Source organism: Ipomoea triloba, chromosome 7 (assembly GCF_003576645.1).
Source record: "Ipomoea triloba cultivar NCNSP0323 chromosome 7, ASM357664v1".
In the NCBI taxonomy this organism is placed as follows: domain Eukaryota; kingdom Viridiplantae; phylum Streptophyta; class Magnoliopsida; order Solanales; family Convolvulaceae; genus Ipomoea; species Ipomoea triloba.
This window is the reverse complement of record NC_044922.1, coordinates 11426558-11444441: the sequence shown is the minus strand read 5'-3', so window position 1 is coordinate 11444441 and position 17884 is coordinate 11426558. Positions and strand designations below refer to the sequence as shown.

Here is a 17884-nt window from a genome sequence, read left to right as displayed (position 1 = left end):
CTAAGTAGCTGGGCAAGAGCCTAATACTCTTGTTGGGGAAGTCTTCTGATTTCCTATTTCTCCATTTCAATCAATAAAACACCCCTCCTTGTTCTTTTCTCTAACAAATTGGTCCGACCTGCCGCTGAATGACGACCACAAGGATAGAGAATCGAATGGAGATGTTAGAGAAGAACCAGGAGACATTACAAACGAACCAAGAGGTGATCCGTGCTGAATTAGCCACTTTGAATGGTCAAATGGCTAAAATTTCTGACCTCCTAGCTCTCTCCCTCCAAAGCAAAGGGCACGACGATGCCAGTGAATCATCAATAGCAGTCCCAATAGAAGATTCAACTCCCCCATCCGTTCCAAGAGTGGGTTCCAATCCGCCATCAGAATGCCGGTCTCAACCAGACAACACTATCTTTCCTACAGGTAAACTAGAACTTCCTACCTTTGATGGTGTAGACCCGATTGGATGGTTGGCCAGAGTTGAACAATACTTTGCCATACACCACACCCGGGAGGATCTGAAGGTTCCGATAGCTTTAATTTATTAGTATGCAAGGACCAGCGCTACATTGGCTCCGGTGGCTACAACAGCAAAATCCTACTCTAACATAGTTCCAGTTTACTCATGACCTGTTAGAAGAGTTTGGTGAAGACCTACTTGGTCCACTGTTCGAGCAGCTTGTGGCTCTTCGTCAGATGGGCACGGTTGATGAGTATATCGCTAGGTTTCGTACTCGAATTGCTCAAACCACAGGACTTGCGACTCACATTCAACTGAGACGTTTTCTCAATGGATTGAAACCGGCGATTCGGGTGCGACTGCGACCGAATGACGTGACAGACCTACTGTAACACCCCCAATTTCCAATACATAGTTAAACATAAATAAGCAATTCTTTCTTACTAACCATATTGAAAATAAATGCGGAAGCGAATTCAAACTCTAAACCAATAGGGTGTTATGCCACGCTTGGACCACCACTAAGCCCAAACGCACAGGCTATAAAGCTTTCTAACCACAATCCACATTCCAACAATTCTCTATCCAAATTACAACTCAACTATAATACAAAAATTTCAGATTCTAACTAAACCATTATACCAAAGTCACTTCCACGGCAACTAACTCTACGTTACGCTCTCAACACGAGTCACTTCTATCAAGACCATGTAACACCCCCAAATTCTAAAGCCAGAAATAAATCAAAATAAAGGGTTTTCTTACTAAAAGACTGAATATAAATGCGGAAGCGAATTCAAACTCCAAACCAATGGGGTGTTATGCCACGCTTGGACCACCACTAAGCCCAAATGCACAGGCTACAAAGCTTTCTAACTACAATTCATATTACAATAACTCACTATCCGTAATACAAATCAACTATAATACATCAATTTGGATTCTAAACTAAACCATTTAAACCAAGAGATAACTCCAATGACAACTAGCTCTACGCCGCGCTCTCAAAATGAGTTACTTCTATCAAGTCCTGAAAACAATAAGGGTTGGAAAACACAAACAAATAGAATTAGCATATAATGCTAAGTAAGCTCTATCCCGCCCCATAAAATAAATACATATCATATATATACTTTTGAAATTAGATACACTTTTTAAATATGTTTTGGAACCATTCAGTAAAATAGTTTGACTCACACCAAAGATCCGTAGTATAGATATTTCCCAAAACAGTTTCCCCACACACACTACTCAACGAGAATAATAGGTTTAATATAAGGTAATATAGTCCCCAAAACAATAAGGTTTACTCTTACAAAACGGTATAGCTAGTTTGTAGATTATTCACTCATTTTCAAAATGAATATAAGTACGGAGTATTCATAATATAGCATTTCTCACTACTTCTCAATATCCTTTAAAAGCATAGCTCTCCAAATAATCACTTTCCAAATAGGTTAAAATAGATATAAGTATAAGGAGGAATTCACATCCATATAGTCATTTCAAAACATAGACTTTTCTCAATATCCTTCTCAACATATAATCATAACCATAGATAACTCAAGTCTCATTCTCAATATCAACATAGCATAATAATACATAAGTGGAGGTATCCAATAATTGTTTAATTCATATTTAAATCACCAAGTAAAACATAAGTATGGAGGCACTCAAATCACCAATAGGAGGATAGGAACAGAGCTTACCTCCACTACCGAATCTTCACACCTATACAATGTAAATGGAAACAGGAACTAGAAACCTAAGTGCGCACACCCCGGGGATTCCAAGCCCCAAAGGTAGTTACTAGCCCTAGTAACCCAGGATTTTTACTACCAAGTTACCCACCCAATCAATAACCAATAGGACCGCAGCCCTAAGTGCTCACAATAATCTGGACCGCAGCCCAAGATTCTCGTAACCTCCAATAATAAAAATATAGATAACCTCCATATAGATTATAACATAAGTATATTCTCCAAAATAGGTACATTATTATATAATTCCTCCAAGATAGTAGTATTCTTTCCAAAATAGTTTTCATAGATATTTTCCATTGCCCGTAGGCTATTCAAGTACACTTCCGAAAACAAGATAGAGTATATATATAATGTATTCATATATACATTTCCAAAATAGGGTTTACATCAAACATAGGATTTATCCTCCAATCATAATATAGCTTATATCTCTCGCAATAAATATAGTTTATACCTTCCAAAAGCCATATAGTTTCATACTCAAATAATTTACCATAATGTCCTCACTATATAACCATACACATATTCATACTTTGTAAATCATAAGGTGACACCGAAATATACTCATTTTCTATTTATCACACTTTTAAACCCAAACACATTTCCAAAATAGTTTAAGGACACAAATAAGATAAATAGCACATTTAATGGGGGAAAGTAGTTTTGACGAACATAGAAACTTACCTTAAGCTAAGCTTCAAAAGCAAGCATCCAATCTAGGCTCAACTCATCAGTTAGTCCATAACAGGTAACCTGTGAATTATTCCAATCTTTAATATCAATTCTTTATTCATTAACTATTAATATTAATATTAATAGCCATGCTATAACTCATTCCATCATAGTACTCTCATAACCATTATATTAACCCACCAATACTTCCTTTGTCTAATCTTTTAATCATCTTTTAATAACAATAATCTCAACACCTTTCTCCACCATCAACAATGATCCTCATGCCTCCAATAATAACCCATAATTATCCAAAAATCATTAATAACTTTTAGTTGAGTCATTAGTTCTATCCATAGTCCAACAACAATTATTAATCCACAATTAACCCTTAGTCATCATCAAACCATTACTAGTAATTAACCTTTATTATAATGATCATATTCTCCTTACTATAATATTCTTCATTAATAATATTCATAAAAATCTCATAATTAAATCATTATATCCTCATCATCATCTACCCATCATTATATCATCATATCATCATTAGCAACTTAGTCATCACATACCCATCCTTCTTATCAACTAACACCATTCTTTAAAATAATTCACCTTATTACACTATACACACCATACTTAAGCTCAATAAGGATCATTAATCCTAATTACTCCATAATTAGTCCTTAACCCTCAATTATTAAGTAATAAACCCAACAACATCAAACACTAAGCACCCAATTAAACTTTAGTCATCATCATTAACTATAATTCATAACCATGAGCTCATAATCACCATCTTAATCATAATCACATTATTAGTGCACTAATCACGCTTATTAACCATTAACCATAATTTTTAAATCACTAATTACCTCCTAATCGGCTAATCCAAGTATAATCCATTAATAACCCTTTAATCACTGTTAATCCATAATTAAACCTTAATCATAGTATAATCACTAATAGACAGCATCACTAATAATTAATAGCAACAATACTGTTTTAATTATCCAAATCATCATTTACCTAAAATAATAATCAACAATAGCTAACCTAACATCACCCAATCATCTATTCGTCAGCACCAACGTTATCGTCGCCCATCATCCAACCATAATCATCATTTAAGCATTATTAACCCATTTTTACCTTATGATTGGCATCCATCCACCACTGCCATTGTTTTGCTGAGAAGAACAAACAGGGGAGAAGGAGAGGGGTCGCACGACTACCGCCGCCACTGCCCAACGCCGTCGGGTTCGTCGTTGCTGCGTGACTAGGCCGGAGGAGGGAAGACGCCGGTCACTGCCATGGGCGCTACTGGTTTGCTAGGTCGAATCTGTTAGAGAAAACCCTCTCTGACAATCGGAAACACAAGAAATTGGAAAACAAAACAAAAAAAAACAAATTACAAGGAAATTATAATCCACGTAGGATTAAACAATTACAAATGATGAAGGTACCACGCTGAGTTGAGTGGTCTTGAATGTTGACGGGTGAGCTGTATGGACTTCAGGGTGGTTGGAAGTACGAGTCGTGTTGTCACTAGCCTTAAAACCTTATTTACCGCCTCCCGGGGTGCTAGAGCGTTGCGGCCTAGGTTTCCCAGGATAAAACGTGCTACGATCCGCCGTTTGAGCACACAAACTTGGACCCGGCGAACTAAAACCGTGGGATGAACGCAGATGGCTTGAAGGAAGGATAAGCAGAGTTTTGAGGGAGAAAGTGTTTCGTAGGTGTGTTCTGTGTAGCTTGTATCAAATCAACTGCTTACCAACGAATATATAGTGAAGGATGGGATCATAGCATTAAATCTGGCATTTAATTCCCATTCGTAACCTCCACCCACTAGCAGCCTATTTACACCCACTACTAATCCATTTAATCAAGAAATAAACTCTGAAATAATGATTGAAATTAATCATATTAATTCCGTAATATTAAGAGTCATTTCTGAACAGATCCAGTAGGTGAACGGTCGCAGTTAGAGAGATCACCAGAGTCGCTGTTCGAGACATCGTTCACATCTGCGTACCTTAGAGAGATCGAGTTCGAGACATAATTCGTGCCGCGAGACGTCGAGAAGTGCTGGCTTCGAGACATCGGACTGCAACGAGACAATGCTCGAGACATCAGATTGGTCCGCGAGACATCGAACGCGCGCGCCGAACCGGGCTGCGCGATATCGTCCTCGTACGCGACTTGGTTCGAGACATTGGACTACCTCTCGAGAGGTCAGTTCGTTTGATGTCTCGAACGAGAGATCAGTTCGATCTCATGTGGTCTGAGATGGAAAACTCGTTCGAAAATATGGCATAACTTATGCCCGCAAGGCTTTTTCGGACGACATTCGTGCCCGCAGGTGCCGGCGCACATGAGTTCAAGCCTTTCGAACTCATTTTGGGATTTGATTTGCACCCCCCCCCCCTGCGCGCGAGAGAGAGCATCTATGCTATACAAGTTAATTAGTCATAAAAAGACTCTTGTATATATAGTGGTGCAAAGGTTCATTTCAAACCAATGTGGGACAAAGCTACTTAAGTTTTTCCACACTTGAATTCCATCTCAAATGGGTCTACTTTGAGAATCAATTTCTCATTCACCCATTATCCATTTTGAGCGTATAATATATCGATCTCTTCGTTTAAGAACGAGAACCCGAATCCACTTTGACCCGACCCAAAATCGGAAGTGGACCCACATATATTTATACCACAAAATGGCCACTTAAAATGCCATTTTTAGTGCTATTTTCCAACAGAATCTGCTAGGCTAAACGAGAGAGAGAGACGCGATATGGAGAAATCAGAAGGGAGACTAGGGCTACTGGTTTGGGGATTTTTGGATGAACATTTAGCTTGAAACCAATGTACATAGCTTTATATATATCTAGGGTTTAGATTTGTTATGGGCTTGGGCCAAATAAAAATAATTGGGCTCAATAAGAGCTAATTAGGCTTAAGAACTAAAATCATTTGGATTTAGATTTAGTTTGGGTTCAAACATAGGTTCAAAACAATAATATAAGAGTCACATTTCATCTCAGATAGACTTTTGGGTCACAATTTTAATAAATAAATTTATCACTTAAATAAAGCTTTTAAAAACATAAATAACTATATAAATAGTTTGTACCAAACCATATGATATAAGAAGTTTAAAATATTTTATTTATAAGCTCATTCGGTAAAATAATTAGATTTAGTAACATTTTACTAAAATATCTTATAATAAGAAAATAAGCTCTTTTTGAAATATTATATTAAAATAATAATGTTTGGAAAATACGGGGTGTTTCAGACCAGGTCTTGAAAACATACAAGTTTTGGAAAACAAGAAGTAAAAGGATTAGCATATAATGCTAAGTAAGCTCTACCCCGCCCCGTAAAATAAGTACGTATATACTTTTGAAAATAGATATGCATTGTAAATAGGTTTTGGAACCATTCAGTAAAAGAATTTAACTCACACCAAAGATACATAATATAGGTCTTTTCAAAATACTCGTTTTCTCACACATAACTTAAATAGTTAAGAATAAAACACACTCTACTCAAAATCTTAATAAGCTCATATAAGTAATAGGTCTTAGCAAAATACTTCATACGGTTAAAACATCATAATACCTTTATAAAACATCATCGCTCACATTCAAGATAATAAGTACGGAGTATAAAATAGCATTTCTCAATACTTCTCAATATCTTTTAAAGGCATAGTTCTACAAATAATCACCTTCCAAATAGATTTGAATGTATATAAATATAAGGAGGAATTCACAACCATATAGTCATTTCGAAACATAGATTTTCACCATATCCTTCTCAACATGTATTCATAGTCATAGATAACTCAAATCTTATTCTCAAATATCAAAATAGCATAATATTGCTCAAATGGAGGTATCCAACAATTCTTAAGTTATAGTTAAATCAATAAGTAAAATATAAGTATGGAGGTACTCGAATCACAAATAGGAGGATAGGAATGGAGCTTACCTCCACTACCGAACCTTCACACCTATACAATATAAATGGAAACAGGAACTAGAAACCTAAGTGCGCACACCCCGGGGATTCCAAGCCCCAAAGGTAGTTACTAGCCCTAGTAACCCAGGATTTTTGCTACCAGGTTACCCACCCAATCAATAACCAATAGGACCGCAGCCCTAGGTTCTCATATCAAAAGCAAATAGAACCGCAGCCCTAAGTGCTCATAATAATCTGGACCGCAGCCCAAGATTCTCGTAACCTCCAATAATAAAAATATAGATAACCTCCATATAGATTATAACATAAGTATATTCTCCAAAATAGGTACATTATTATATAATTCCTCCAAGATAGTAGTATTCTTTCCAAAATAGTTTTCATAGATATTTTCCATTGCCCGTAGGCTATTCAAGTACACTTCCCAAAACAAGATAGAGTATATATATAATGTATTCATATATACATTTCCAAAATAGGGTTTACATCAAACATAGGATTTATCCTCCAATCATAATATAGTTTATATCGCTCGCAATAAATATAGTTTATACCTTCCAAAAGCCATATAGTTTCATACTCAAATAATTTACCATAAGATTCATGATATAAATATACACATACTCATAGATTTGTAAATCACATGTCAATACTAAAATAGCCATACTTTGCTATTTATCACACTTTGAAAACATAACACATTTTCAAGATAGTTTAAGGACACAAATTAGATAAATAGCATATTTTATATAGGGCAAAGTAGTTTGAACGGACATAGAAACTTACCCCAAGCTAAACTCTATCCGATCTAAGGCTCAACTCTTAGACTAGCCACGTCAACGGGGAACCTGTGAATTAATCACACCTCACTTATCAACTATTACTAATACTAGTATTAATATCAATACTAATATTCATCCATTCCTCCTTACACCATCATCTAAAATTAGTCCAAGCATTACTTATTAATCTCCCTTAAATCCACAGCATTAACAATTGATCACCATCCTTCATCAACTCCTCACCATCTTACTCATAATCACACCTCACTATTAAACTACCATAGCACCATCCTTCCACTTCCACCACCATCATTAATAATTAAACACCATCTTAGTTATTATCATCCTCTTTAACTTAATTAGTCCGTAATTATAAAATATTCAACATCAACCCATTCACATAATCTCATAGTCATGCATAAATATCCCATTAATCAATCAATAATCAATAGTCCTAACCATCATCATTAATCAATTTATCCATTATTATCAACTAATCACCATTATAATCATTATTAGCCATATACCCATCTATAACCATCTTAAATCACCAAACCATTCTTAATTAATTAATAGCCAATAATCACATCACTAGTAATAATCTTCATTAGTCCACTGTTAATTCAATTACCAATCATAATCACCCAAAATCATTATTGAATCAATAACATAATCTATTCATTACTCTACCTATTCATCATCAACTAATCAACATTAATCACCAATTAAATCATCATCAATCCATAATCAATAATTAATCATTAATTAAACTATAATCACCGTTAACCCCTAATCGATAAGCATTCTCATTTACCCATGAATAATCCATAAGCATCCCTTAATCCATCATTACTCCAATAGCATCTATATTTAACAATTAATCCATCGTCAATACCCAACACCCATCAATATCCATACTTTCCAAAATAGTATACGTTCTCAAATTTAAAATATAGTAGTATGCAAGGTAATATTTCTCTAGATTATGACTTTCCTCCAAAATCAATAATCCTTCAAAAGTAAATATAACTCATATCCTCCAATAAAATTATAGTTTCACTAATTTCAATAAACTTTGATTTTCAAACATAATTTCTCAAGGTAGGAGTTCTCACCGAACTCTATAACAATATTCAAGAATATATATATAGACATAACACCAACACATATGATTTCCAATACTCAACCATTCCCAAAAATAATAGTTTCTTTAGTACATATAACTCTTTAAATATCATATAATCTATACTATTAATAAAAACAATATCCTCAATTTTAACTTCCCGCCCAAAACAGACCAACAATATTATGGTTTGCGTAATATTGCAATATGGTAATACAGTTCCTATCCCTAATACAATTGTAAATTAAAATAGAATTCCTAATAAAATATATTATTCCCTACGTTCCTATTCGTAATACAATTCTAGACTAGAATTACTAATGGTAATAATTCAGTATATATATTTCTCTGCAATGCAATCTATACTCTATACTATTAATAAATCTATACTATTAATAAAAACAATATCCTCAGTTTTAACTTCCCGCCCAAAACAGACCTACAATATTATGGTTTGCGTAATATTGTAAAATATGATAATACAATTCCTATCCCTAATACAATTGTAAATTAAAATAGAATTCCTATTAATATATATTCTTTCCTACGTTCCTATTCGTAATACAATTCTAGACTAGAATTACTAATGGTAATAATTCAGTATATATATTTCTCTGCAATGCAATCTATACTATTAATAAAAACAATATCCTCAGTTTTAACTTCCCGCCCAAAACAGACCTATAATATTATGGTTTGCGTAATATTGTAAAATATGGTAATACAATTCCTATCCCTAATACAATTGTAAATTAAAATAGAATTCCTAATAAAATATATTATTCCCTACGTTCCTATTCGTAATACAATTCTAGACTTGAATTACTAATGGTAATAATTCAGTATATATATTTCTCTGCAATGCAATCTATACTATTAATAAAAACAATATCCTCAGTTTTAACTTCCCGCCCAAAACAGACCTATAATATTATGGTTTGCGTAATATTATAAAATATGGTAATACAGTTCCTATCCCTAATACAATTGTAAATTAAAATAGAATTCCTAATAAAATATATTCTTTCCTACGTTCCTATTCGTAATACAATTCTAGACTTGAATTACTAATTGTAATAATTCAGTATATATATTTCTCTGCAATGCAATCTATACTCTATACTATTAATAAATCTATACTATTAATAAAAACAATATCCTCAGTTTTAACTTCCCGCCCAAAACAGACCTATAATATTATGGTTTGCGTAATATTGTAAAATATGGTAATACAATTCCTATCCCTAATACAATTGTAAATTAAAATAGAATTCCTAATAAAATATATTATTCCCTACGTTCCTATTCGTAATACAATTCTAGACTAGAATTACTAATGGTAATAATTCAGTATATATATTTCTCTGCAATGCAATCTATACTATTAATAAAAACAATATCCTCAGTTTTAACTTCCCCCCCAAAACAGATCTATAATATTATGGTTTGCGTAATATTGTAAAATATGGTAATACAATTCCTATCCCTAATACAATTGTAAATTAAAATAGAATTCCTAATAAAATATATTCTTCCCTACGTTCCTATTCGTAATACAATTCTAGACTAGAATTACTAATGGTAATAATTCAGTATATATATTTCTCTGCAATGCAATCTATACTATTAATAAAAACAATATCCTCAGTTTTAACTTCCCGCCCAAAACAGACCTATAATATTATGGTTTGCGTAATATTGTAAAATATGGTAATACAATTCCTATCCCTAATACAATTGTAAATTAAAATAGAATTCCTAATAAAATATATTCTTTCCTACGTTCCTATTTGTAATACAATTCTAGACTAGAATTACTAATGGTAATAATTCAGTATATATATTTCTCTACAATGCAATCTATACTATTAATATTAATAAAAACAATATCCTCAGTTTTAACATCCCGCCCAAAACAGACCTATAATATTATGGTTTGCGTAATATTGTAAAATATGGTAATACAATTCCTATCCCTCATAAAATTGGAACCTAATATAGAATCCTTAGTAAAATATATTTTCTTTCCTACGTTCCTATTCGTAATACAATTCTAGACTAGAATTACTAATGGAAATAATTCAGTATATATATATTTCTCTGCAATGCTCCTCAGTTTTAATTTCTCGCCCAAAACAGACCTATAATATTATGGTTTGCGTAATATTGTAAAATATGGTAATACAATTCCTATCCCTAATATAATTGTAAATTAATATAGAATTCCTAATAAAATATATATTCTTTCCTACGTTCCTATTCGTAATACAATTCTAGACTAGAATTACTAATGGTAATAATTCAGTATATATATATTTCTCTGCAATGCTCCTCAGTTTTAATTTCTCGCCCAAAACAGACCTATAATATTATGGTTTGCGTAATATTGTAAAATATGGTAATACAGTTCCTATCCCTAATACAATTGTAAACTAAAATAGAATTCCTAATAAAATATATTCTTCCCTACGTTCCTATTCGTAATACAATTCTAGACTAGAATTACTAATGGTAATAATTCAGTATATATATTTCTCTGCAATGCAAGCCTTTTTAAGTTCATTTTGGGATTTCATTTGCACCCCTTCCCCCCTTGCGTGCGAGAGAGATCCTCTATGCTATACAATTCAATAAGCCTTAGTAAAACTCTTGTATAAGTAGTGGTGCAAACCACTTCTCAAATTAATGTGGGACAAAAGTTACTTGAAAGGTTTTTTTTTTATATTTTTTTAACTCAAATGGGTCAACTTTGAGAACCAATTTCTCATTCACCCATTATCAGTTTTGAGCGTACAATATATCAATCTTTTCGTCTAACTACGAAGAACACGAATTCACTTTGACTCGACCCAAATCGAAAGTGGACCCCACATATATTTGTACCACAATATTGCCAGTAAAATGCCATTTTATGCTAATTTTTTTCCAACAGTTATTTGTCCAGAGAATATCAACGTGTTGAAGGAAGAATATGATATATAGTGAAGGGCAATATCATCTTCACTATATATCATCTTCTTCCTCCAACACAACGCTCTACGGTCAACCAACAATTACCCAACTGATTATCCCATTACTTCCATGTAAATTTTTTTCTCTAATATAGTTATACTTACTGAATATCAAAATATAAGTGTACCTCAAGATCTTGCAATAACTAACCGACAAGTAATTAAATTAATGAATATGATGCAATAATGTAAATTATCTACCTATTGCATTTATACACTTATTTTAGAACACTGAATTTTTGTGATATTTGTTGCATGCAAGGAAGACTCATACTATAATTGCATTTATACACTTATTCATACTCATATTCGATGTTATAATTTATATAATTGTATATCAATTCAAATATTTCTTAAAATATTAGAACAAATTCATTCCGTGCAATGCACGGGTGAAAATACTAGTAGTATATTAAACCTAAATATTTTTGATTGGGTGAAAGTAGCTTGATTGTAAAATCATTTATTATGTAAACATATAAATTAAAAACTAACAATCAACTGTTTGCAAGGGGAGTCGATCCCATACCCTTATATATGCAAACCAACAACACAACCAACACACCACTCTGCTTAACAGTAACAAATTTGGGCAATTTTATTATATTCCCATCCTTCCAGCCCGTTACCCAGCCAAACACCCACTCTGAAAATTCCAGCAACCAATCTTCTTTAATCACAGTAGCATTTCCAGATTATCACACTCGAACAACATTTTTATAGCCCAAAATCATACATATATCTATATACAAAAGATTTATGAATCAAATAAACTTTTAAACAAGATTTTAGACCAAAGATTTGTACCCAAGAATACGCATTTCAAGTTATAGAAATGGGCAAAATAGATTTGGGCATCCATAGAACCTTACCTCAAATGCTATCATCCTCTAGCAAAATCTCCTCCTAATCCTTAGACTTAATCACAAGCTTCCCCTTCACCTTAAGTCCAAGCAAAACCCCATACAACCATAAATACCATTTTTCATTACATACACAAAAACAAGAACAAGGCAAAAATAGAGGATGTGAGATATGAAGAAGGAATAATGGAGAAGAAGATGAAATCTTACCACTTAGGGTTTCTTGGGGATGAACTCACGTGAGTGAGAGAGAAGGGGGGAGGAAATGAAGGGAAAATAGGGATATTTATAGAGAGGAGAAGGAAGTGGGTTAAGTGAGTCTAGAGAATTCCAAATCTTCATAATTGGGATGGGCTAAAAATTGGGCTTAGGAATATTTGGGCTCAAGCAAAGTCATTGGACTAGGGAAGAATAATTTATTTGGGCTTAGAAAGTTTGATAGTTATAAAAATGATATTAGCAGGCTCCTCTCAGATAGATTTTGGATAGAAAATTTTTGGATCATAAAATAGTTTATTTAAAGCCTTAAACAAAATAATTTATTTTAATAGCATTTAAGCTAAAAATATTTATGATTGTAAAATAAATTTTATTTTTGAAAGTATTTAATTTGTATTAAATAATATCGCTTATTTGGAATAATTTTACGGGGTATTACACCTACGAACTGCGATGCGGGTGGCTCGCGCATGGTACGCGAGATTGACTTTGTTTCTACTGGTCGATTCCCTGGTCGCGGTGTGAACGAGGAATAACGATCGCATCTGAAGGGTTCTGCAAATACTTGGTCCAAAGGTTATGGGCAAAACTACCAGGCTAATTCTTATTTAAAAACTTCACAGCCCAAGCCCACGTCGGCCCACTCCCAATACTTTACTAATACCTAGATATCTCCTTCTGAGTTACAACCTTCCATTCATAAAACACAAACTTCTGGTTCCATACGTAGCTCCGGCTCAACAGCATCATCGGCTCCGGCACGACGCTACTCGAACAAAGACTATTTGGACATAAGAGCGAAATGGCTTTGTTTCCACTGTTAACAACCATACAGCCCATTACATGTCTGCCCAAATAAGTCCCTCAAGATGTTAATCGTAGGTGAAGATGAAGACTGTGGAGGTGAAATCAATGATAGTGATGGCGATCAATTCTTGGATGGAGACCCGCCAACGGAAGTTGCACATTTGTATTTGTTAGACCTTCCATTAACTGCCATGGGAGGAATTGATGGTCCTAAAACAATGAAATTTCGAGACCGAATTGCAGGTCTTGATATTATAATCATGGTGGACAGTGGAGCAAGTCATAATTTCATCTCTCGCCAGTTGACCGCCGTTCTGCAGCACCCACTGGAACCAACCACTACCTTTGGAGTCCGACTGGGGGATGGTCGTCGGGCTGAATCAGACGGTAAATACTCCAACTACATGTTGATTTGGGCCCCATTGCAATGCCGATCGATTGTTTTGCGTTTCCCTTGGGTGGAGTAGACTTGATTCTGGCATAGCTTGGCTAGAGACATTGGGGGATGTTAAGGCAAATTGGGCTAAGTTGACAATGGAGTTTACCATTGGCGATATACCGATTCAATTGGTTGGCGACCCATCTCTGGCTCAACTCCCTATTTCCCTCAACTCATTGGATAAAATTGAACACACTGCATATTGCTGGTTGTTGTGGGAGCTCTCTCTGTCACCAAATATTCAGGCTGCCAGTGAAATTTCTGCAGTCCAAAAATCTCAATTGACGGAACGACTATAGCAGCACCAACATATTTTCGGGGAACCCAAAGGCTCACCGCCTTTCCGAGCGAATGACCACCGGATTACCTTGCAAACAGGTTCTTCTCCAGTAAGTGTTAAACCTTACCGTTATGGCCATAATCAGAAAAATGAAATTGAAAGATTGGTGGCCACCGGATTCGTTTCTTTTGTTGTTTCCGGTTTGGTCTTCGTGTGTTCCCATGTGGATTGATTCTTCTTTTCAATGATTTATGCTCTCTTTTGGTTGATTTCAGCCTTCATTCCTAAGGAAATTCTTCAAAACATTCCACACAGAACTCATTTGCAATTTGTTAGTAAAATAGCATATAAACACGTAATTGCACTCTCTAAGACTTGTTTTTAGCAAGAAATCAACTTAATAAGTTATAGATAAATAGGTACTTTTGGCGTCTATCAAAGTTTCCACACATTAGATTGCTCGTCGTCGAGCAACTTATACATTCAAAACCTTCTCATTTAAATGCCAAAAGTATCTATGCCTAATATATGCTCAATGATAAACATTCATTCAAAACACAATCTACCAGGAGATGTGAAATCCTTCACAATATCTTCAAGGAATGATAAAAATGTGCCATACACTGCTATGAATATTCAAACGAAGCGAAACCCCTGTCGGTCACAAGTTGGACAGTTAATTAGTTTTCACAATACCAAGCATGCAGTCCAAAATTTCATTCACCTCTCATTGTGCAAAGGCCTTAAGCTGATCCCCCTAGTGGGAACGATGTACAAAACCTAATCAATCGGCCTCCCTTATCGCCAAAGCCCAACGTAAAAGTAAGTGAAAATAGATCCATGGGCCTCTCTCCGCCAGTGGCTTGGGCGGTTACTCATTTTTCTCACTTCCTAGGGTAACGTCGTCAAGCAACCCGACTTCACATGGAGCTCCATGCTTTTTCGAAGGCAGTGCAATGGGTGCTTGAACCCTTAGCGAAGCGGTTTCCCTCATTTCAATTTTTCTCATCTCCTAGGGCCATTTTATTGTGAGCAACCGACTCCAGATATAACATTTGTGTATTTAGGAGACTATGGTTGTTCACCACCTAGCGAGATGGCTTTCCTCGTATCTTATCTCGGGGATTGGCCTTTTTGCCTTTTCTACTCATTTCTCCGAACAACAACCCCTCATGCCTTTTACTTTGGGAAGCAGGGATATTTCACTCAATGCTCACAGAAAGCTCTCCTTTTGCCCCATGTTCTATTCTATGATTATTCAATTCCGGGCTTCGCTTAACTTATCTTTCTGAAATTAGGGGTTGCACACTCCCACTTCGAGAGATCCTTAACTAAGGTCTTTACAAAATATGAGGTGAATACCACACAGGCATACAATTTTTCAAATTTTTAAAGGTCAAGGTTGGGGTACTTCCAAGGTTATTCAAAGAGTAAACTTTTTGGCACAGATTTAGCATTCTCCAAAGATAGAATGAATAACAACACATACTTGTGGCTTGATTATCTTTCAAACAAATGAGATAGAGCTTTTAATTAAGATTTTCATTTTCAAGCACAGCTCTTTCCACACTTTAGACCAAACATCGTCCTCGATGTTGACTTAGAATGTAATAAAATAGAGAAACAACAAAGTATGCATTTTCCACACTTTAAAATGAAAACATGAGGTTCACATAATAGATAAACAAGGGATAAGAGGTAGATGACCTAGTAAGCATCCCATGTCATGTTGCTCATACTGCTTGGATGGATGATTCTCATGTTCTTGCAACGAGATCTGCATGGAAATATGGAATCTACAAAAATAGGGAATTTCAACTCGGATGTTATTTGACAGAATAAAGTAAAGATAGTAATAAAGCACGGTAAATAACGGGTTGCCTCCCTGTCAGCGCTACGTTTAACGTCTTTAGCCCGACGAAAATGTCATGAAGATTGTGCTACTCATCCTCCCAGGGTACTAGCCTGCAACACTGGACTGACCCCTGCGTATTTTCCGTTCCATAGTATTTCTTGACTTGGTGGCCGTTTACTTTAAAAGATCCTTTTTCTGGATGCGTGATCTCCAAAGTTCCGTAAGGAAATACCTTTGTAACAATATAAGGCCCCGTCCATCTTGATTTAAGTTTCCCAGGAAACAGTCGCAGTCTGGAATTGAATAACAACACTTTATCTCCTTCAATGAATTCTTTGTTTTTCCTGATATGCATGTCGTGGTAAAACTTGGATCGTTCCTTGTAAGATCTGGATGTCTCATAGGCCAGCAAACGCCATTCTTCCAATTCGTTCAGTTGAAACATTCGCTCCTGTCCTGCTATGAATAGATCTTCATTTAGTTTTTCAATGGCCCAATACGCCTTATGCTCGATTTCAACTGGAAGGTGACATGCTTTGCCATATACCAATCTGTATGGAGTAGTTCCTCTCGGCGTCTTATAAGCAGTTCGAAAGGCCCATAATGCATCGTTAAGCTTGTCAACTTAATCCTTTCTATGCCGAGCCACTGTCTTTTCCAATATGGCCTTGATATCTCTATTTGCATTCTCAACTTGACCGGTAGTCTGAGGATGATACGGGACTCCTCCCCGATGTTGTATACCTTGCTTTTGAAGTAATCTCCGCATGGATACATTCCGGAAGTGTGTCCCCCTATCGCTAATCACAATCCGTGGTACTCCAAATCTTGTGAACAATCTCTTTAGAAATCTTGTTACACTTCTTGCATCATTGTTCCGAAGTGCTTCTGCTTCAACCCATTTGGAGACATAGTCCACTGCGATAAGGATATATTTGAAACCCTTGGAATCCGGAAATGGTCCTGCAAAGTCTAATCCCCATATATAAAAAATTTCGCACGCCAGGATGTAGTTTTGCGGCATCTCGTCTTTTCCAGTGATGTTCCCAGTTCGTTGACATCTATCACAGTTTCTTACACAGATTTGAGCATCCCGAAATATTGAGGGCCAATAGAATCCTGCTTCAAGTGCTTTTCTAGCAGTTCTGTTGGCTGAGTGATGGCCCATTCGGTGGCATTCTCCCAAGATCTCATGTCCTTCAGCCTCTGTTACACAACGTCGAATTATTTGATCCCCGCAGACGTTAAAAAGGTATGGCTCGTCCCAGAAATAGAATCGAGATTCTGCTATTAGTTTTCTTTTTGCATGTGTATCCAAGAACTCTGGTAATTCCTTTCCGACAAGGTAGTTAGCCAGATCAGCGTACCAGGGCGTGAGATAGAGGCCCATCAGCTTTTCCTCCGGGAAATACTCGTTCACACCTTCAATCGTATCTGGTCCACTATTATTCTCCAGCCTTGACAAGTGATCTGCTGCACTATTTTCAACTCCCTTACGGTCAACGATAGTCACGTCGAACTCTTGTAATAGTAAGATCCATCTGATTAGTCTTGGTTTTGCTTCAGGCTTAGCCATGAGAAACTTTATAGCCGCGTGATCGGTGTGGATAACGACCTTTGACAT

General features: G+C 35.4%; 2 long non-coding RNA genes across 2 annotated transcripts; both read right to left on the bottom strand.

Annotated features, from left to right (window-relative positions):
- Nucleotides 1-1214: 1214 nt before the first annotated feature.
- Nucleotides 1215-4227, bottom strand: LOC116025869. Its single transcript, XR_004099742.1, has 3 exons — nucleotides 4042-4227; nucleotides 2902-2970; nucleotides 1215-1484 (listed from the first exon to the last, which is right to left on the bottom strand). It is a non-coding gene; the product is annotated as an uncharacterized LOC116025869 (long non-coding RNA).
- Nucleotides 4228-7667: 3440 nt separating this feature from the next.
- LOC116025061 lies at nucleotides 7668-12904 on the bottom strand. The gene is made up of 3 exons (XR_004099587.1): nucleotides 12871-12904; nucleotides 12670-12739; nucleotides 7668-7729 (listed from the first exon to the last, which is right to left on the bottom strand). It is a non-coding gene; the product is annotated as an uncharacterized LOC116025061 (long non-coding RNA).
- Between the last annotated feature and the right edge of the window lie 4980 nt (nucleotides 12905-17884).